The sequence below is a fragment of the Sarcophilus harrisii genome, chromosome 1, assembly GCF_902635505.1.
Source record: "Sarcophilus harrisii chromosome 1, mSarHar1.11, whole genome shotgun sequence".
Lineage (NCBI taxonomy): Eukaryota > Metazoa > Chordata > Mammalia > Dasyuromorphia > Dasyuridae > Sarcophilus > Sarcophilus harrisii.
Window position 1 is genome coordinate 695,262,419 of NC_045426.1, and position 22,824 is coordinate 695,285,242.

The following is a 22,824-nucleotide window of genomic DNA, read 5'->3' on the forward strand; positions in this document are numbered from 1 at the left end:
TACTAGAAGCCTTCTTACTCACAGCTTTCTCTTGGCCAACTCAGCCAAAGTGGCATGGGGAGACTTCCAAGTCATGAGTGAGTTACTCAAAACCAAGGTACAGAAAAGCAGGAGAGGACCTGTCCAAGGTCATACAAGAAACCCAGGCAGAGAACTAAGGCTGCAATAAAGAAGCTGCTGATTCACCAGCTCTGCTCAGAATCTTGGAGTCTGCTTTCCTCACATATATGCTTTCTAACCCTATGTAATTCTAATCCCATAGGCCCCAAGTCCAGTGATTTCTTGGGGTTCTTTCTACTCAGAACCAACTCATAGACTCACAAAACTGAGAGGAAACTTCAAAGAGGCAGAGTGATTTATGCAGGGTCACATTCACAGTAAGCATCAGAGTCAGGTTGCCGCTGTACTGTGTGACTCCTGGGTATGGGATCCAGGACCTGGAGAATCATAAGATGGAACTTTTGAAGCATCACATCATCAAATGGGAACTTCTGGCCTTGGGGACTGCTGAGGCTATCCGATTCAAGTCCTCTCTGAACAAGGATTCCATCTGCAATATTCTCTAGAGCGGAGCATCTGGCCTCTGTCTGATGATCTCTAAAAAGCAAAAACTAGCTACTTTCTGGAACAGCCTTTTCTACGTTAGGACAGCTCTTAATGTTAATGAGATATCAAACCTTCTCATCTCATTGCTTCTTCCACCCATAGCCTGAGATCAAGCAGAAGCAAACCTAACTCCCCTTTTTTCGACCAGTCCCTCAAATAGACACATTTCTCGTTTCTCCTTTTAAGTCTTCTCTTCTCTCTCTCTCTCTCTCTATATATATATGTGTGTGTGTGTGTGTGTGTGTGTGTATACACATATATATGTTTGTGTGTGTATATATGTACATATATATATTTGTATGTGTATATATGTACATATATATGTGTATGTATATATATATATATATATATATATATATATATATATGTATCCCTCATTCCTTCACCAACCTGGTCATCCTCATCTGTTTACAACCCAGATTGTCAATATCCTTCCTAAAATGGGGAGCCTCTAACCAAATATAGCACTCCAGGTGTTATCTGCCTAGGACAGAATAAAGCAGGACTATCACCTCCCTAATCTTGAACTTGCAGTTCACTAAAAGTCTCAGATCTTTTTCAATTAAACTGCTGTCTCTCCAATCTTATATTTCTATTTTTTAAATTAAAATTAAAATTTTAAAGATTAAATTAATTTTAAATTAAAGATTAAAAATTAAAATATTTAAAGTTTTAAATGAAAGATTTAAGTTTTGTTAGTGAAAAATGCCATTCATGTTTAAGAGATGCCTTAAGGCAGTTTAGCTTATGTGGCAGAGAGGGTTCTAGGAAGTGAGAAGAACAAGTGAGCATTGGACACGGCAGCAGTCCTGGAAGGTTTCCTATAAATCAGGAGATTTGAACTTCCTTGCTTCAGTGGTTTACAAATAATGATGGCTTAATGGGCAGGAGTCAGATGGGGGCCATGAGATCGATACTTAAAGACAGAATGACTCCTTCAAGGATTCACCTCAGCACTGGGACCATGATGGATAGATAAACCACTAAGAAATAGATCCCAGAATAAGCCATAGAAGTGCAGGTACAAGAGATCTCGGTGACTATCTTGGACAAACAAGATCTGACAAGTTGCCCTTTAGCCCATGCTCAAAGATCTCTAGAGATGGGCGACTCCTTACCTTCAGAGGCAGCTCATTGCATTTTGGGATAGTTGTCACTGCTAGGAAGTTGTTTCCTTCCATTAAGTGCATGCAATCTGTCCCTTGATACTCTTCACCTATTGATGTACTCAGCCCTCTGAGGTCAAACAAACAAAAAAAAATCAAATCCCTCTACCAGGTGAGAACCCATTAAATACCTGGTAAATGGACAATTACCATACACCATTGTGTAGGCCCGGGGTGACAAACTCAGATAGAATGGGACCCACTGTCTGTGGCTCACATATTTGACTTAACAATGTATTTAAATGTAATATTATCTATGACATTGTATTTTGATTTATTTTGTTAAATATTTTCCAGTTTCATTTTTAGCTGGTTCTGGCCACAACAACTTGAATGTCCATTAGCTGTATGTTGGACACTTCTGAGGAAGGGGATAGAATGGGAGGTTTAGTCAGGAAGTCCTGACTTCAAATCCCTGACCTTAGAAACTTACTATTTAGATGTCACTTGTCAAGTCATCTAACCTCCCCTCCCCTCTCCTTCTGCTCTCCCCTCCCTGGCCCCTTGCCTGTCCTTCCCCTCTTCCTTCTTCCCTCCTCTTTCCTCCTCTCCCCTCTCCTTTCCCCCATCTCTCCTCTCCTCCTTTCCCTTTCCCCTTTTCCCTTCCACCCTCTCCCCCTCCCCTTTTCTTTTCTCCCCTCTCCTCCTCTCCCTTCCTCTTTTCTGCCCTTCCCCTCCCCTGGTTCATGTATTGATCTACATGTGCCATGGACCCAAAGTCATCATTCCGATAACTGACCCCTGGAAACTCTAGGTTATCCATGCCCTTAAATTGGGGTGCTCAGGACTGAACACAGCACCCCAGCTAGACCTAGTCGAGTGCAGAATACAAAGGGATCACCACACTCTTAGAAGTTAAGCCAGACTTAATGCAGCCTAAGCTTCCATTAGCATGTTTAACTACCATACCCTCCTGGTGACTTGCATTGAGTATTTCCACTAAACTTGGCCTCATCTCAGAGGGACTTCTTGAGAAAGCCTCTCAGAACATGAACCCACCTTTCCAGCTTCTCCCAGAGAAATTATCTGACCCTACCTAGCAAGCCAACTATGAAAATTCATCTTCCCTGTGTGGGATTTGCCAGTTCTGCTCAGGATCTTGGAGTCAGGTTTCCTTTCATATATGCTTTCTAACCCTATGCAATTCTAATCCCATATGCCCCCAGGACAGGACAGAGGGACTGGCAGAGTTATTTCTGGGGGTTCTAAACTTCTCTACTCAAGGGCTTAGAACCAAGAGAATACAGCAACAAGAAGATTATTTGATGATCAACTGTGATGGACGTGGCTCTTTTCAACAATGAGGTGATTCAAGGCAATTCCAATCAACTTGGGAAGGGAAGTGTTATCTGCATGCAGTGAGAGAACTATGGAGACTGAATGTGGATCAAAGCATAGTGTTTTCATCTACTCAAGGGCTAAGAAAAATAATCCTAGCTTTTACCACTACAAGCCACTACAAACTTTTTACTACTGCAAACCACCAGGTACTAGGAGATACAGCGAATAGAGAACTGGGCTTGGAGTCAGAAAGATAATTTCCTGAGTTCAAATTTGACCTTAGAAACTCACTAACTGTGTGACTCTGGGCAGGTCATTTATCTCAGTTTACCTCAATTTCCTCTTCTGTAAAAGGAGAAGGAACTGGCAAACTACTCCAGTATCTTTGCCAAGAAAACCTCAAATGGGACCATGAAGAATCACATACGATTAAAATTACCAACCAGAGTTATAAGGACTATATTTACTACTGGCTAATACTCCCAGTATTCTAAATAACAGCCTTTCCCCTCATTGGGTTTCCTCTTTTCTAAAAGGGGAGAGTGGAAGACCTGATGACCTCTACGGTCCTTTCCAGCTCTGGATCTTTGAGGCTATGATCACAGGATGGAGGGAGGAGGTGGGGAAGACGGAAGGGAAGGAGGGAAGGAGGAGCCACCTTGTATGGTATAATTTTTCTGTGACTGATTACCTTAGTGGACTGGAGCAAGACGTGAGGGAGGGCATAGCAGAAACTCAATCCCCTGGGGGCTAGTTAATGTTGTCGCATTGCATCACCAGCTGGTGCTCCTCACCCCTCCAGCTGTCTGACCAGTGCATATGAGCTCCTACTTTTTGCCTCATTTGATGCTACTTAATAAGCATCTGTAGAGAAATTTTCTATGGCCTCTCTCTCCTTGTTTGACATGTTTTCTTGCGGATATTGAACATGGTTGGAAAGACAAATTGTGCAGAGGAAAAGGGGGTTCAGTTTGGAGTGAGAATTGAATCTTACCTCTGCCACTCAAGGGATAGCTAGCTGGTGCAATGGTTAGAGTGCTGGGCTTGATATCAGGAAGATTCATTTTCATGAGTTCAAATCCACCCTTAGATATTTACAGGTTGTGTGACCTGGGCAAGTCACTTAACCCAGTTTGTTTTACTTCCTCATCTGTAAAAAAAGACCTGGAGAAGAAAATGGCAAAGTTCTCCAATACCTTTACCAAAAACCTGTGGATAGTATTAGCATGCTGTCCAAGGGGTCATAAAGAGGCAGACAGTGCCTTATGTGACCTTGGCCACTTTGCAAATATTACCTCACTTGATCCTCACAACTCTGAGAGGTACATTATTATTATTATCATCCCCATTTTCACTTGAGGAAACTGAGGCAGACAGTGATTAAAGCATTTGTCAAGGGTCTCACAACTAGTGTCTGAGGTTGGATTTGAACTCATGCGTTCTTGTCTCCAGGTCCAGTGCTCTGTATATTATGGTACCACTTAACTGCCTAGTAGAATATGAGTTCCTTGAAGACAGAGACCATCTTATTTTTGTGTTTTTCTCCCTAGTACAAGGCAGAATGACATTGTATATAAAGAGCCAACCTCCAAGTCAGGAAGACCTGGATTCAAATCTCACCTCTGACACATACTGGTCATCTGACCCAAGTTTTTGGACTTCTCTGGCCAACCCACTGAGATTATGAATTTCAGAGAAGGTGCAGCTACATGTTAGTGGAGGCAGTTTAATGAAATCATAGAGCTAGTCCCTCTCTATAGTCCCTATATATACCTAATATGGAGTCACATAAGAGACCTTCAATAAATGCTCGTTGTTGACTTTTATGTCAGTGGTAGTATATTTGAGAGGCACTGAAGTATCCTGGAAAATTTTGGGATTTAGAATCAAAGGATTTTAGTTTAAATCCCAGCTGCATACAAATGAGGGCCTCTGAATCTTAGTTTCCTGATCCATTAAATGGGCATCTTCATTCTTATATTGCCTTCATCATAGAGTAGTATTGAGAAAGAGTATTTAAACTTTAAGGCCCAATTTTAAAATGAGTCATTAATCATATGAATGATCAACATAATAATTATTAGAATCATTATAATGACTATGATAAATGTTAAAAATAATACAATTTTTTTTTGTGAACCCACTCAGCCCCAAAGTAAGACAATATAACAGAATAAACAGAAAATCAACCTCTAACTCAGGAAAGCCTGAGATCAAATCCCACCTCTGGCATACATTGACTGTGTCACCTTATACAAGTCCCTTCGTCTCTAAAAACTCTAATCAATTCCCTTAGAGGCTCTTGATCTGCCGTTGTGGAGAAGAAACTGGGAGTTTCCTCCAACACTAATTCCAATTCTTGTTGTTTATATACAGAGAAAGATTCGTTCACACTTTTCCAGCTAAAGTTCAAGTTCTTCCCCTTGTCATGAGGAGTCCAGACAGACGATACCCCTTCATTTCCCCCAATGCCATGGTTTTTGATGGCACCAAGCTGTGGTTAATCCCTGTGGTTCCCTTAGAGGTTCTTACCTGTGAATATTTCAACATAAGATGTATTAATTAGCTCCTGAGAGCTTCCAGTTCTTTTCCCTGTTAAGTGATGTCAAGCTTAGAGGAAAGACTGACAGATTCTCCTTTATGATGTAATGGCTGGAAACCTTCTAAGAGAATAGGTGGGGCTCATGTACAAGGGCCTGTTGTCCAGATTGGGCTACTCCTTGGCTAATGAACATGCTTTTCTCGACTCCCCGACTTTGCTTATACATTGTCCCTCTCTATCAAATGGAATCCTACCCATTCTTCAAGGCCTAACTCAAATCTCACCTATTCTATAAGGTCCCTACAGAGTAACTAGGTGGTGCAATGGATAGAGCACTGGGTGGGAAGTCAGGAAGCTCTGAATTCAAATCTGTCCTCAGACACTTAGTAGCTGTATGACCCTGGGCAAGTCATTTATCCAGCCAATTTCCTCATCTGTACAATGAGCCAGAGAAGGAAATGGCAAACCACTTCAGTATCTTTCCCAGGAAAACTCCAAATCAGGTCACAAAGAGTCAGACATGACTGAAAATGACTGAACAAAAACAAAAACAGGATCTCTATTGTATTCTCTACCTCTATTAAAAATAAGCTCTTTGGAGGCAGGGACAATTTAGCTTGCTTATATTTGCATTCCCAGCATTTATAATAGTGTGTATTATTAGGAGTCACTTAATACTTGTTTATTCTATCTATCTACTCCTACATCCATCTACTCATCCATCCATTTATTCATCCATCTGTCTATCTTCCCATACATCCATCTACTCATCCATCCATTTATTCACCCATCTGTCCATCTGTCTATCTTCCCACATATCCATCTATTCATCCATCCATCCAACCAACCCTCCCTCCTTCCTTATGCGAATATCTACTCAGCAAGGAAGTCTCTTGAAAACACACTTCTATCTACATAATTATAATAAAACTAACCTCTCTTTTCTAGGGACCAGAATGGGCCAGAGAGAATAAGTAGATTCCTACCCACTGGGGCTCTCTTTTTGTGTGACAATGACATTGTTGTTAGAATATAGTTGTGTGCTTTCTGCTCCCTCATTAGATTGTACTGAGGACTCCTTTAGAGGAAGGATTATTATTTTTTTTTGTATCACTAACATAGCATAGAGCCTGGCACATAGTAGGAGCTTAATGAATGTTTATTCCTTGGGCTTAGAATCAGAACCAGTGATCCATCCTGAGCCCCACACAAAAGATTGGATATAGATTGAGGAGATCAGGGGAGTGGGAGCAGCATCCTTTGAAATGGTCCATAAAAATGAACATTGAATTCAGAGCTGGGAGGTCTTAAGTTCGAGTACTGGCTGTGACACCACTTATGTGATCTTGACCAAGTCACTGCGCCTCTAAAGTTGGAACTGTCCACAATCACATAGCTAACAAATGTCTGAGAAACTGGCTTTAGTTTCCTCATTTATGGAATGAGAATATTGGACTAGATCAGGACTTCCTAATCTTTTTTTTTTTCAGTAGCAGGATCTTTTGTCTTTTCAGTAATTCTATATTCTGTATTCCATGTGAAAGGAAATATATTCTAATTGACCATATAATAAAACATAAAATAGATAAATTCTATAGGATAATAATTATTTTATCCGAGTGTTTTATTCCTTTATGACATTTCTCATGTTTGTGAAGGATGGGGCTATACCCAATTCACTGAGAATGGAGAATGTTCCAATGTTTCTTTCTTCCAGGCCCAAATCTCCATGTTCTAAGGCCTTTCCCAGCTCTGACTTTCTCTGTTCTAAACCCCTCCCACCTCAAATAATTCTATGTTTTAAGATCCCTTCTAACTCTAGAATTCTGGTTTAAGATATAAAATGTCTCTCTTACCTCTGACATTCTATTGTGCTTCCCTAGATGCTTAGCCCAAAGTGAGAATCCCCCTAGTGCCCAGGAGAGACCTGAATTGAAATGAAGGTTGCCTTTTTCCAGCTCCTTTCCCTGATCCCCTTCCTTCCTTCCCAAGACAAACCAAGGTCAGAATAATTGAACTCCTCCCCTCCCTTCTCTCCTTACCTTCCTGGCTCTGGTGTTTCTCTTGGGTACTTTTTTCATAGATTCAAAGGAACTCCATTTTCTCTGCCCACTTGCCTGGTTTTGGGGAGCAGGTGAGATTGAAACTGTCCTTGGTCATAGGCAGAGCCCCTCCCTTAGTACCTTCCTTGGCCACATGGGCAGGAGCTTGGCAGTCCTCTGTGTGGTTGAGTGTGTGGAGGTGGGGCTGGGGCTGCTGTGGGAAAGCTCGCAGGTGGCCTACACAACACTCTTACCTGAGTTTGTGCTGATTCCAGCCTACCAACTGAAACTCATTCCTCTCGATTATTTCTAAGGTCTCTTCTAGCTCTAATATTTTCTGTTCTAATATTTCTTCCTCCCATTCTGGGATTTCTTAAGCACCTACTATGTGCTAGTGTCTCTAGTGGCTGTTCAAGCAAAGAAAAACTGGAATCCTTGAGTCAATCTATCCTTCCTTTCTTTCCCCCAGAAAGGACACTCATAGAATTAACAACAGTCCAATCTCTCCAGGATCTAGTTTCTTTGGGATACATATGAAGAAGAAAAGAGTAGAATAATAAGTAGATCATAGATGATCACCGAGGCAGAGTTAGAAGATATCTCAAAGACCATCCAGTCAGTCCAATGTCCTTATTTAAAACAAATTTAAATTTAAAACAAAATTGAGTCCCAGAGAAAAGGGGCCAAATGGCTTGCTCAAGTTACACAATTAGTATAAGTATTATCTATTTTTTTATAAAGCTTTTTATTTTCAAAACATATTCATGGATAATTTTTGACCCTAGCATAGCCCTGTGTTTCAGATTTTTCCCTCCTTCTCCCCATCCCCTCCCCTAGATGGCAAGCAATCCAATATATGTTATACATGTTAAAGTATATGTTAAATCCAATATGTGTAAACATATTTATAGTATAAGTATTATCACTCCCAATTTATGAATAAAGAAACTGAAGATGAAAGAGGTTGTAACTTGAGCCAAGATGGCATTACTAATGACTAGATCTGTAAACTGATGTCTCCTTCCAAGATTTGAGGAGTTTCCAGGAACTCCAGGACTCTGGAGTCAGAATTCTGATGAGCAGGGAGGAACTCAGAGACATGCTGGTCCCAAGGTTCCCTCCTGGTACCAAAGCCCAGGCTCAGAACCTTCAATCACTTAATAAGTATTTATTAAGTACCTACTATGTGCCAGGCACTATGCTAAGAAGACAGGTAGCAGCAGTCAATCCACTCTGAGAAGACAGGGAACTCATCTTGCAAGTGACTAATCCCCTTCTCCCTCTCCCATATGATTTCTCAGTTGTTCCAGTTACCTATTTAGTGAGGTCATTCCTGGGTTCTCCTTGAAGAATTTGTTCAAAAGTCTTTGCAAATGCTCTGGGATGACAGATCAACAGGATCATAGACCTTCAATATAGAAAGGAACCTTAGTTATCATCTAGAGTCCATTCTGTACCGGAAGGGCCAGCAGATCTCAGATCCAGAGCTAAAAGAGATCTTAGAGATCAAGTCCAACTACCTCATTTTATATATTAGGAATCAAAGCCAGTTGTATGGTTTGTCTAAAGCCATATAGATAGTTGGTCATTCACAGTCAACTCCAGAACTCTTCAAACAGCTTTTCTTTGAAGACCCATTTACTTCTGGATAACTTAACTAGCAAGAATATAAAATCTTGCAGTTTAGAGAGACCTTAAAGGTCTTCTAAGGCAACCAGGTGGTACAATGAATAGAAGATAAACCCGGAGTCAGAGTCAAGAGAGACTGAAGTTAAATCCAGCCTCAGGTATTTACTGGCTGTTTGAACCTGGGCAAGTCATTTAACTTCTGTCTGCCTCACTTGCTTTATCTATAAATGGGGATGATGTTATCTATATCTCAGAGTTTGTTGTAAGGCTCAAATGAGATAATATATATAAAGCACCTTGTAAACCTTAAAGCAGTATATGAACACTATTCATTATTGTTATCAGTTATTGTTGTAGCTATTATACACCAGGGGCAGCTAGATGTTGTAGTGGATAGAGTATTGGGCCTGGAGTCATTTTCTTAGTTCAAATCCAACCTCAGATACTTACTGGATCTCTGATCCCGGGCAAGTCATTTAACTTTATTTGCCTCAGTTTCTTCATTCGTAAAATGAGCTGGAGAAGGAAATAGCAAACCACTCTAGTAAGAAAACCCCAAATGGGGTTACAAAGAGTCTTGAATAATAAGTTACTCTTCCAATCTGAACATACCCATCAACAAGTGATCAGTTGGTCTCTTGGTAAAGACCTCCAACGAAGGGAAATTCTCCACACTTCCCCTGGCAAAACATTTTATTTATATCAATTCTAAATTTGTCTGCTCTCACACCCTTCACACTCCTCGGTGGTATTTTCCACTGAATACTTTCTGAGAAGGGGAGAGAGCGGTGGGCCTGGCGATGCTTTTTTTTTTTTCTATGTCAAAAGACACTTCCCTTATTTATTTCCTGCCCCTATGGAAGTCACACTTGTAGAATACACACTTCCAGCTAGCCTCATGACTGGGCTATTTAAATCCTCTGGTCTAGCTCCTTCTCCTCCTCCCCTTTCCCCATTCCAAGCATGGACATGCAAATATATATACACACACACAATGTGACTTTTCTGTCACTCTAGGCTTATGAAGGACTACCAGCCTTGATCATGTTACATCTCTGTGGTTTTCATTAACCTGACAGCCTCTGAAAGGTCCCAGGAAACTAGAATGATTATATTCATACATTGCACATTTTTTCTTTTCTAAAACCAATTTTTATATCCATTAACTTACTCAATCCCTGACAAGATTCTGTGAAGATAAATAAACCAGGATTATTCCCTGTTGGTTTATTTATGGGGACGCTGAGATCCCAGAGAAAAGAAATCATCTGGTCAAATTCATAAAGACACTGGAGGAACCAGAACTAGACCAGAGATATTCTGAAGCTTGAGTTTGTGATGAATTCTCTCTTCTTAATGACAGTAGCTGCCATACAGGGCCTCTAAGCAGGAGAAAAGGGCATGTTAATTGGTCACAGAACCAGATTCTTGCTAATTATGAAACCATATAATCCATGGCCCAAGACTCAGGGCTGACCAAAGCCATGTCTATATCTAATAAGAACTTAAGTATAGCTCATGTCAAATTAGGGAAACACAAGCTCCAAGTTTTTTTTTTATTATTATTTTATTTTCTTTTTTAAAAATTATTTTCTTTTTCTTTTTCTTTTGTGAGACCATTGAGGTTAAGTGACTGCCCAGGATCACACAGCTAGGAAGTGTTAAGTACCGGAGGCCATATTTGAACTCAGGTCTTCCTGGCTATCGCCTAGTATCACCTAGCTTCCCCATCCAAGTCTTATACAAGCATTAAAGGTAGGAAATGCTTGTGGATAGAGGACAATCTTTATTTCATCTCATTGAAAATGAAAAAGGTAAAAAAATAAGTTATTTTAGGGGCCTATAAACAGATATAGAAACAATCAAAAGACTCTGAATACTCAAAAGAGCTCACACTAAACACATTTAGACCCAATATAAGTAAAATATGCCTAACCATTAGAATTATCTAAAAGTGGAAAAGTTCTGCCTTAGGACAGTTTGAAGGAGTTTATGCAGAGACTGGCTGATCACTTTTCTGGCATGCTTTATTAAAATATGTAAAGCAGATCCCAAAAGGAATTAAATTTGAATTTGTCTTTGGGGCGACCAATCCATCCTTATTAATTGTGTGATTAAGTCTCTTAACCTGCTTGTCTCAGCTTCTTTAACTGTAAAATGGGGATAATAATAGCACTTATCTCCTAGATCAAATAAGATAATATTTGTAAAGTGCTTAGTACAGTGCCCGGCACATACCAATAGGGCTTTAATAAATGCTTATTCCTTTCCCCTTTTTCTTTCCCCCTCCCCTTCCTTCCCCTTCCCTCTTTCCTTTCCTTCCCCTTCCTCTTCCTTTCCTTTCCCCTTCTCTGTTTCTCTGTCTCTATCTCTCTGTCTCTTTCCATCTTTCTTCTACCTCCCTTCTTTCCCTCTATTCCTCCTTTCTTCCCCCATTTTCATTCTCCCCCATTCTCTCTCCCACACTCACACTCACTCTCACTCACTTTCTCTTTTTCACTTCTCTCTCTTTCACTTCTCTCTCTTTCACTTCTCTCTCTTTCACTTCTCTCTCTCTCCCTCTCCCTCTCTCTCTCCCTTTCCTCCAGATCTCCCCTGCAACATACCCCAATCACTTGTTGAAGACCCCCATCAAGAGAGAAACACCCATTGTTTCTAAGGCATGTTTCCATTATTAGGAAGTTTTTTTTTTTTTTTTTTTTCTGAAATCAGGCTTCAATTTATCTTTTCATTCTCTGCTCATTATTTATAGTCCTCACTTTTGACCACATATAACCTCAGCATTTTAGAATTGAAAGAAACACTGACAATGGTCTCAACCAATTCATATCCCACAAATAATCTCCAATTAACATACCTGACAATCCGGACTCTGTATGAAGCAAGATCTACAGGAGGGGAACCTGCCCCACTCCCTCCCAAGACAGGCTACTTCTGATTGTTTTTTCCTAACACTAAACCTAAATGTGTATCTCTGTAACTTCCGCTCCTTTATCCTAATTCATCCACAATTTCTTTCTACTTATCACTGCCTTCCCAGTGACAAAGACCTGTTGCCGGAAGAGTTCCTGCCCCTGGCCCCTGAGATTCCTTGTGGTTCTGGCTCCATAAAAGCATCATTCAGCCCTTCCTTCCAATCCAGCCTGAAGTTCCACAGTTCCTCATTGTTGAGGCTTGTTGGAGCAGAGAAAAGGCCATTTCTCATTATGCTGGCACTTGGAACTGCATCAAAAAAGCTGCCTCAATCTGCTAAAATGGAATGGGAAATTAGGGCCCAGCTGGCCCCTGGGGTCTGAGACCCCACCCACAGAGATGATCTGCCAGGACCAGGGAGCTCTCTGTGCCATACTGGCCTAAAATGGCCACCTTATCATCCTTCAGGTAGGGTAGGGGTGGTGCTGACTGCTGAATAACAGATTTAAAATAGTTTAAAGGAAGATCTTGGTCTCTTTTGAGGAAAAATCGGCAAAATTAATGCATTCAGCAGCTTAGCCAGATGGGTCAGGGATTTTTTACTTAATTCAATAAATGACAACAGCTGGCTTTTCCATCGCATTTTAAGGTTTTCATGAGAGACATAATATAATACAGAATAACCATATTATTGGTTAAAGAGTTGGTCTCAAACCTAGAAGAACCAATCTTTCCTTTGAGACAATCATTGGTCAGTGGGATCAAACATAGAAATGAGCAACAGATATATATAGATATACACAAATCTATATATCTACATATTATATATATATATATATATACCCATAAATAAATAAATATATATATTTATATGACATAGATAGATAGATAGATGCCTGTAGGCCACATATTGATTTGAAAACTATGTATTAACGCTGTTCTTGTATTTTTATTTAATTAAATATCTATCAATTACATTTTGATTGGGTCTCCCATTTGTAAGTTGTAGAGAAGGAGCTGATCCATATTAATAGAGGAATTTTCCTCACCTGGGTATTCACTATCCAATGAAATCACAGGGCCAGTTCCCCTTCCTTTTAAGTTTGCAAAATGCACAGTGGATAGAGCAGAGGTCCTAGAGCAAGAAGGACCTGAGTTCCAATATGACTCCCGACAATTAACAATTGCTAGCTGTGTGACCTTAGACAAGACACTTAATACCAATTGCCTCACCAAAAAGTAAAAACATAAAAAATGCATTACATGTATTATCTTATTTGAGTATCACAACAGACCTGTGAAGGAGGTGATACTAATATTAATATTATGGTCTCCATCTTTCAGAAGAGGAAAATGAGATTCAGAGATTAAATGTCTTATTCATAGTCACCGAGCTAGTAAGTATATGAGGCAAGATTCTGACCTGGTCTCTCCTGACTTCAGGTCATGTGTTTTTTCTCTGATACTACTTGTTTCAAACAACAAATAGTCACAATTGTGTTTCAGGAACTAGAAGTGGCCACAAACTATTTAGTCTAAATCCCTCATTTTGCATGTAATTTGTCCTAGGTCACATAGTAAAAGAGTAGGATTTGTACTCGAGTTCAGAGAGTATAGTTGATAGACTGCCAGGTTTAGACTCAAGAAGACTCATTTTCATATGAGTTCAAATCCAACCTTAGACATTCACTAGTTGGGTGACCCTAGGTAAGTCACTTAACCCTGTTTGCCTCAGTTTCCTTATTTGTAAAATGAGCCAGAGAAGGGGAAAAAAACAAACAAACCAAGGTCTCTGCCAAGAAAACCCCAAATAGGATGATGAAGACTCATGATTGAAACAACTGAATAACCAAAAAATGATACAGCAAGCATCAGTAATTACTTGAAGATATGGAGGCAATGTCCTTCAGAACAGAGAAATATTTCTGTACTAAATGTTTTTCAGCATCCTGTTGTTGAAAGATACTTCTGTTTCTCAACATGGCCAGCCTTTAGCTCATGGAGCAGGGATATAACCGCAGGCAGGCTAGAGGAGACTTCCTTCCTTGCCTTCTGAATTTTTCTTCAATCTTTCTTTTTGACATTGGAAAAGGAAATGGCAAACTACTCTCAAATCTTTGCCAAGAAAATCTCATAAACAGTATATAGGCTTCATATGGTGCATGAGAACTTGATGAGACAACATGAATGAACAACTGAACGACAACAAATGTCCTTGACCTGGTGAATGGCGTCTCCTCTTTGACTACTGAATCTGCTGCTGAGTTATTCTAAGATTAGCTCCGATTTATCCTACATTTCTCTCTGCATGTCTCTGTCTCCTTTCTCTGTCTCTCTCTCTCTCTGTGTCTCTCTCTATCTCTCTCTGTCTCTCTCTCTCCATTTTCATCCTTCCTGTCCTCTGTCTCTCTCCTCTCCCATCCTTCCTTTCCTGTCTCTCTCTGTTTTTTTCTCTCTCTCTTTCTCACTTTCTCCTCTTCCATCCTTTCTCTCATCTGTCTCTCTGTCTCTGGTCTGTCTCTATCAGTTTCTCTCTCTCTCTCTCTCTCTCTCTCTCTCTCTCTCTCTATATATATATATATATATATATATATATATATATATATATTATATATTAATACATAGTTGTTTACATATTGTCTCCTGCATTAAATTGGGAGCTCTTTGCAAACAAGGATATTTGAAATGCATATCTGGAAACTAAATTGTGAGACAGATTTTACACACACACACACACCTAGTTGCCTGGGGTGTTTGCTTGTGACTCCAACAAGTCACATGAGCAGGAGCAGTGGTCACACCCTAACAAAACCATTTTGGTAGATGGGCTAAACCAGATTAAGTGTAACCAATTACCCTTGGAAACCCAATGAGTTAAGGAAATGCCTACCCCAAGTATGTAAAGACTTCCTTAGTAGGATGGGAAGATGAGAACAGTTTGTTCTAATAACCATGAAGCAAATGCTATGAAGGCCTTAGAGCTTGGTCAGATATTGAAGATGCAAAGATGATTCATTGCATCTTAGGTCATCAACAGTCATTCTGACTTCTCTCTTGCCACTGGCTTTGATAACTTTGGAAGAGGGAGTGAAATGATGACTTTGTGAAATTCTGTGTTACTCAAATCTAATTCACATTCAAGTCAAGCCATCACCTTGTGATGTCATCGATCCTATTCAAAATCAAAGAACAAAGGACCCCACATGATGAAGTCCCAAGACCCAGATCCAGTGTCTCCAAGTCATTGATCTATTGAATGGAAACAGCAAATAGGTCAATTTGTCTGTAATGTCCATTGAGAAGAGGACATGAATGTATGTCTTTGTGTTATTGGTTTCTGTTCTTTTTGAGATTACAAACATCCCGAGGGCAGAGGCAAAGTTGAGTAGCTTCATATGGTAGCCTGTGGAAGCCAGAATTCATAATGGGCTTCTGTGTAACAATAATTGCATGCTGTAGAAATAGCAATCACAAATTTTAGAGCAGAATTCCCTTGAAATTATTAGGAGTTCTCTCTTCTCTGAAGTGTTCTGGGTCAGCTTACCATGAAAAGGATGGTTGGAATGTTAATCTCCTTTCACCAGAACTTCCTATACTGAGTTCATCCCAATCAAGGATCATGAGAAAGTTCTTTTTCGCCCTGAAATTATAGGAAAGTCAGTTCTGCTGCCAAGTTTAACATCCTGCTCACACAAACATGCACAAGCCATGGTCCCAGAGTTGAGCAACAGCTTGGCCTAAGCCTCCTTCAGTTCTAATCCAGTTATCTAGAAACCCTCCTCTCTATCTCCTCAGTTCTACTCCTGGCTTACAGGACTTTGGAATAGAAAGCAAGATGGCTGCTGCTGCTTTTGTCAGAAACAGGATAATTGCTAGTATCAGAGAAGCATGGTATAGAAGGCAAACTCCTTGAGGGTAGAGACTGCTTCACTTTTGTTTTTGTAGCTCCAGTGTTTGGTAGAGGTACCTGGTATATAATAAGTGCTTAATAAATGCATATTGATTGATTACTGGTCGATAAAATAGTATACAATAAATCTCTTGAGGTCAGGGACCATCTCATTTTGGTCTTTGAAGCCCCGATGTCTATCCCAATGTCTAGGAGCCAGTAGATGCTCAAAAAATGTTTGCTGATTCATAAAATAGAAGAGAATATAGACACTTGAGGGTGGAAACTATCTCACTTTTTTCTTTGTATCTGTTGTGTCCAACACAACATCTGGCACCCAGTAGGTGACTAACAAATGCTTGTTGATGGATGGATTCATGTAATAGAGCTGCGACCAACTCATAAGTGGGGCACATTGGGTAGTCCTGCTTATTCTGCTCATTTGCTAATAAGGTCCAGGAAATCTTAAGCAGCTTCTTGAGTTCTAATGAGAAGAGAGTAGGGAAGAAAGAACACTAGATTTTGAGTTGAGGACTTGGTAGCTGCTACTTCTTACTTGGGTGACCTTAGAAGTCAATATCTTCACCTTTCTTTGAATTTTACAAATAAGAAAACTGAGGCACAGCAAGATTAAATAACTTGCCTGGAGCCACACAGCTGGTAAGCCAAAGGGACAGGGCCTCTGACTCCCCATTCAGTGGTCTCTTCACTCTACTGGGCTGCCAGCTGAGCATGACTTCCTTCAAAGGGTGAACTTTGTCTTCCCCAGGGGCTGGAAGTAGAAAGTGACCAGCAGGCTGTCTGTAGCAGTTCCTTAGAATTTCCTGGAAACAAGAGCCATGGTTCTGAATGCCAGCAAAAGCTCCCATTGGAAAGTTTTGAGAAAAATACCCCTCAGGCTCCAAATATTGCCTAATGATGAGGGAATTTTCTGTATTCTTTGTTATGAGAATCACAGATAAATTTAGAATTGAAACAGATCTTGGGAGCCATAGAATTCAAAACCTTCATTTTCCAGTTGAGGAAATTGAAGCAAAGAGGAAAGGTGAATTGTCCAGGGTCATACAGCTAGTAAGCAACAGACCTGTCATTCAGACACAGGTCCCTCAATTTGGAGTTTCAAATGCTCTTCTGCAGAAATTATAACACTATCCTTCATTGATAGAATGGTAGAAACTTTTCTCTTTCTCCATCTCTTCCTCCTCTTCCCTATTTTCCTTATCTTTATTTCCTCTTTCTCCTCCTCCTCTTCCATGTTCACCTCTTCCTTCTCCATCTCCTTTCATATCCTCTTCCATCCCTTCATCCTCCATCTCTTCTTCCTCTTCCTCCTTTTTCTTATCTCCTCTTCCTTCTTCTGTCTTCTCCTCCCCTTCTTCTCTCCTCCATTTCCTCCTCCTCTTTTTACTTCTCTTCCTTCTTTTCCATCTCTTCTCCTTCCTCTCCTCATATTTCTCTATCTCTTCCTTCTCCTTTTTCATCTCCTGCTCCTTTCCCATCTCCTCATCACCTTCTCTTCCTCCTCTTCTTGCTTTTCCACCTTCTTCTCCATTTCCTCCTTCTTTGTCTTCACCTTCTCTTCTCTTCTTTGTTGTTACGATATCTAGACAATTTGTTGGAAGAATCTTCCTTACAAAAGCAGATGAACATGTTCTCTAGAGTAAGTCTTAGAAATAATCCTGGAATAAGTCTTGGAAAGTTGCCTGGAACACCATGAGGTTAAGTAACTTGCCCCCAATCACTCAGCTAATATGTGTCTTCCTGGTCCCAGACCAGCTTTAACCCCACTTACTCTTCACTTTGGAGATCCTTTATATTTATTTACTTGGGTACACATGTTTCTAATAGAACATGAACCTCGATGGTGAGCTGCCTCCTTTTTTTTTTTCTTTTTCTTTTTATCTATCTAACGCTAGTGCCAGATGTTGAATATTCTTGAATTTGGTTGAATTCCTCCCACACCACTAATCCACAAGGCTAGTTGTTACAAACATCTCAAAGAACCCTAGATTTAGAGTGGAAGGGACTTTAGAAGCCATTGCGTCCAATGCCTTTATTTTACAGATGATGAAATAAGGCACATAGAGGCCTGGGATCCCACAGCTAGCTAAGTGATGGAAGTAGAATTCTACCCCAAGCCTCCTTCAGTCCAGAACTTTGCCTGCTGTACTACCTCAGTGCTTCCCAATTTTATAGACAGAAGTCCTTTATATATACCCCTCTTCTTGCCTCTGATATTGTCCCCACATGCTACAGGTCTTCATCATTTTACTCCTGGACTATGGCAATGGTTACTCAAGGGTCTGCAAGCATCAGCTGTCTCTCCACTCCAATCTGTTCTCCATTAAGTCACTAAAGGGATTTTCCTAAAATAAAGGTCCAACCATGTCACCTCCTTTACTCAATAAACTCCAGTGGTTCCCTATTGCTATAGGATCAAATACAAAATGTTCTGTTTGGCATCTAAAGTCCCTCATAACCTGTTCCCTCCTACCTTCTAGTCTTTTTATACCTTACTCCCTGCCATGTACTCTTTGATGTAGTGACACTAGTTTTCTGGCTATTCCATGAATGAGCTCTCAGCTCTGGATATTCTGTCTGACCATCCCCATGCTCAGAACACTCTCCCTCTTCTGCTCCAACCACTGACCTTCTGGGATTCCTTTAAGTTCCAACCAAAATAGCACTTTCTAGGAAGCCTTTTTAAACATCTCTTCATTCCAGTACCTTCCCTGTGTTAGTTTTTGCCTATTTATCCAATATATTTGTTTGCATGTTATCTCTCCCATTTGATTGTAAGCTCCTCAAGGACAGGAACTGTCTTCTGCCTCTTTTGTATCCCCAGTACTTAGCACAGTGGCTGACACATAGTAGGCACTTAATATATAATATTTTAATTAATAAGTGTTTGTTAATTGATCTCTTTAAGTCCCCTAGGACTCTGACTTCATATTGGGGAATCAGAATTTTATTTCCTGATAAGGGGAGGAAGATTCAGTTTGCATATATTACTCTTATAATAAATGTCCTGTTTCTCAACACTGCAACTTCCTTTCCTTCTGAGGACTAGATGTCTTTAGGTGTCCCAAGGAGAGGCCCAAGAACAGGCCAGAAGCAGTCCTGAGGTAGAGAAGCAAACACCGGGCCCTTCACCCCCTCACTTCTCCACACATCAAAGTGATAGAAAAACCAGTCCCCTTTACTTCCCCCAACTAGATTCTTTGAGAAGCCAGATCGAAGCCAGATGTTCCTGAGGCTGCCTTCTCCTATTTGTAGAGAAATTCAGAAGGCTATGACTACTCCTAATTGGCACCAATTACAGCTTGGCAAAGTGCCATCATTAATTCCTTCTGTCTCTTCCTCCTCACAGGAAATACCACCCACTTAAACCCGCTTCCTGCAAGGCTTATCCCTAGAAGACCTAAAGCCAGGAATCCAGTAGGTGCTTAATGAATGCTCGTTGACTGACTGAATATATTGAGAAGAAGTGGATGTAGCCCACTACACCATTACCCTCCATCTTGCAATGAAGGAGTGACAGCTGAGAAAGAAACTTCTGGGGGAACACAAGTAGCCAGAAATGATGGCCATTTATTAAGCTCTTACTGTGTGCCAAGCACTTGATAAGTACTGGGGGATAAGAAGCCAAAAATGAACAAAATCCCTGCCCTCAAGGAGCTTACATTCTCCTGAGGGTAGGAACTGCACACAGTCAAGTAAATATGTATATTAATGCACATTATGTATATATATATACATATATACATACACACACATATATATTACAATCATAAAATTATACCTGCATATATACCATTATATAAGTATATTAAAAGTCTTAAGATAGTATATATATATATATGTTATATTATATATATAACACAATTATAAAATTATACCTGCATATATGTTATACCATTATATAAGATATATTGTCTTAAAATAGTATATATATATATATATATATATATATATATATACATATATATGGAATATATGTTATATTATATATAAATACAATTATCAATTGTACCTGCATATATGTTATACCATTATATAAGATATATTAAGTCTTAAAATAGTATATATATATATATACATATATATATATATGGAATATATGTTATATTATATATAAATACAATTATCAATTGTACCTGCATATATGTTATACCATTATATAAATTATATTAAACATCTTAACATAGTATATATATAATGTGTTTTATATATATATATGTATATATATAATACTATTATAAAATTACACCTGCATATATGTTATACCATTATATGACATCTTAAGATAGTAGAGCTCAAAGCTACACTAAGATTTTGGGTACTTATACCCAAAGAACATATACAAATATACATATTCAAAGAACAGGATATCCTAAAGTTAAATCTTTGGACAATACCATCCCTTGGGATGTGAGTTCCCTATGTTTGCTTGCTACAACGGTGCCTTATCTCCAACTCATAATCTTAGAGAGTGTCCTAGAGCTCATATGAAAGATTGTGTCATACAGTCAATATGTATCTAAAGCAAGACTTGAACCCAGCCTTTCCTGGATTTGAGGACACTTTTCTAGTCTCCCATTTGCCTCTTACAGCCACCCTGCTTAGTAGGTGTTAATGTTATCCCCATATTACATAAATGGAAATTGAAGTTCAGGGACATAAGCCACTCACATCACCCAACCAATCTATAGCAGAGCCAGGACTAGACACATCTCATCTGTGAATGGATAAATTTTGTGCTGCATCTTTTTTCTCTAGATACAATGTCAAGAAATCTTTTTGTATCAAAGTCCCTTTTGGAAGACGCTGCTGATCACTAACCATGTAATGTTGATCAAATCATGTCCTTTTCATGGTGCTCAGTTTCCTTTTTTTTAATTTTTTGCAAATGAGGGAGTTGGAGTGGGGGATCTACTCTAAGTCACATCTAGCTTTGTAACAGAAAGAGCTGTAGAATGAGTGGCAAGTGAACTCCACCCCTCATTTGCTGCATAATCTTGGGCCAATGCTTTTCCTCTTGAAACCTCAGTTTGCTTGAAAAAAATGTTAGACTGACCTTTATGGTGGATAAAAAGTCCTTCTGGCTTGGATATCTTATGACCATATAGATTTAATGTAATGAATTCAGAGCTGGACTTGAAACCAGGAAGTCCTGGATTCATATTGTACCTCTTGCACTTGCTAGCCATGTGACCAAGGATCAGGAATTTTCCCTTGTGGAGCCTCAAGTTCCCTGTTTGTAAAATGGTGAAAAGAGGGAGGTAACATTACTCCCTCTTGGGAGTGCTAGGTGGCTCAGAGGAGATAGTAGGTATGAATCTCTTTACAGAATTTAAAACCACATTAGGTTTACCAACAGAACCACACAAGACAGTTCTAAAACTCTAAGTTGTAGAGAAGGTATTGGTGCCTGTAATAGAGACAGGAGTTTTCCCAATTAGGAGTTTCCTTATACCAGAGAAATCACAGGTCTAGTTTCTAAACCCATAGATAGGTAGGGGATATGGACATATGCCTAATACAACACAGATCTTATATAAGACACTCAAACTGTTTTTTCAACTGCCCTTTGAGGAAAGCCAAGACTAAAGATATTTTAGAAGATGTAGAACATTAAATATTTGGTTTGTTTCTCTTCTCTCTGTGTGAGACATAGTATGGTGTATTGATTAGAGAGCTAGCCTTGGAGGCAGGAAAATCTGGGTCCAAATTGACTCTGTGACCCTGAGCAAATTACTTAACCTTTCAGTGGTCCCAAGAGCCTCTATACAACTAGAAGTTGCAGAGCACAGACTTATCCACATTGGGAGAGGAAATTTCTAGTGGGATCAGCAAGATGGAGGACTAGATACTTTTTCTGATCCTCAAGACCATTCAAACATTTTCAAAATAGGAGTTACTGGCAAGGACTAAAGAAATTTCAGTCACCTGGAACATAAAAATTCTTATAAGGTAAAAATCTAGTGAACAAATGGCAGAGAAATGTAATCTTTAATTCCCCAGTGCACACTATCCTTCAGCAGCAGGGCTGCATTAACTGACCCACAGGCTTACAGCAGCTACTTGGAAAATCAAAAAACAGAAGCCTGTCCCGGGTAAGATAACAGCATGGCGGTGCACTCTGCTGGATCATAGTTCAGCCAAAGAGCTGAGAAACAGAGAAAACTGGGATAGGACATATGTTTGTATCTATTTGGCAGGACACTAAGCCTGAGGAAAAGAACATGGCCTGCAGTTGGAGCCTGTTCTGTCTACCTGGAAGTCAATTATGCAGAGATTAAGGTCTGATTAATCGTGAACTACCTAGAATGGGAGGATACTGAGACAACTTTGAGGTTAAGTCCTCAAGAAAATTACCATCAAAAGGGAAGGAGTCAGAAAGTGAGATATAAGGGGGAAAAGACTGGAATTAATAAAGCTCTCAGAAGGAAGACACCTAGTTAAAGACTTTGAGCATGAAAAGATAAACCAACAATAATGATATTAATAACAAAAGGTAACATGGCCTCCAGATCAGCTAAAAGAATCCAAACATCTATGAATAAATATTGCAAGACAAAACAAAATGGATCAACATCTGTTGAGACAGAAAACCCCGTGGATTCCCAAGAAAGCATTGAAACAGCAATCCATCTGCACCATCTAGCTGCCCTAAATTATTTTTAATGCTGCAAATTGTAAGACCTATTGTAGCTAAAATGAACAATTTTAATCAAGGGGCCAGAAGGACCTTAA

General features: G+C 39.7%; 1 protein-coding gene across 2 annotated transcripts in view; it reads right to left on the minus strand.

Moving 5' to 3' along the window:
* The window catches only part of NOS1 (nitric oxide synthase 1), a 415,858-nt gene that overhangs the window by 377,101 nt on the left and 15,933 nt on the right, over window positions 1-22,824 (minus strand). The window lies entirely within an intron of this gene.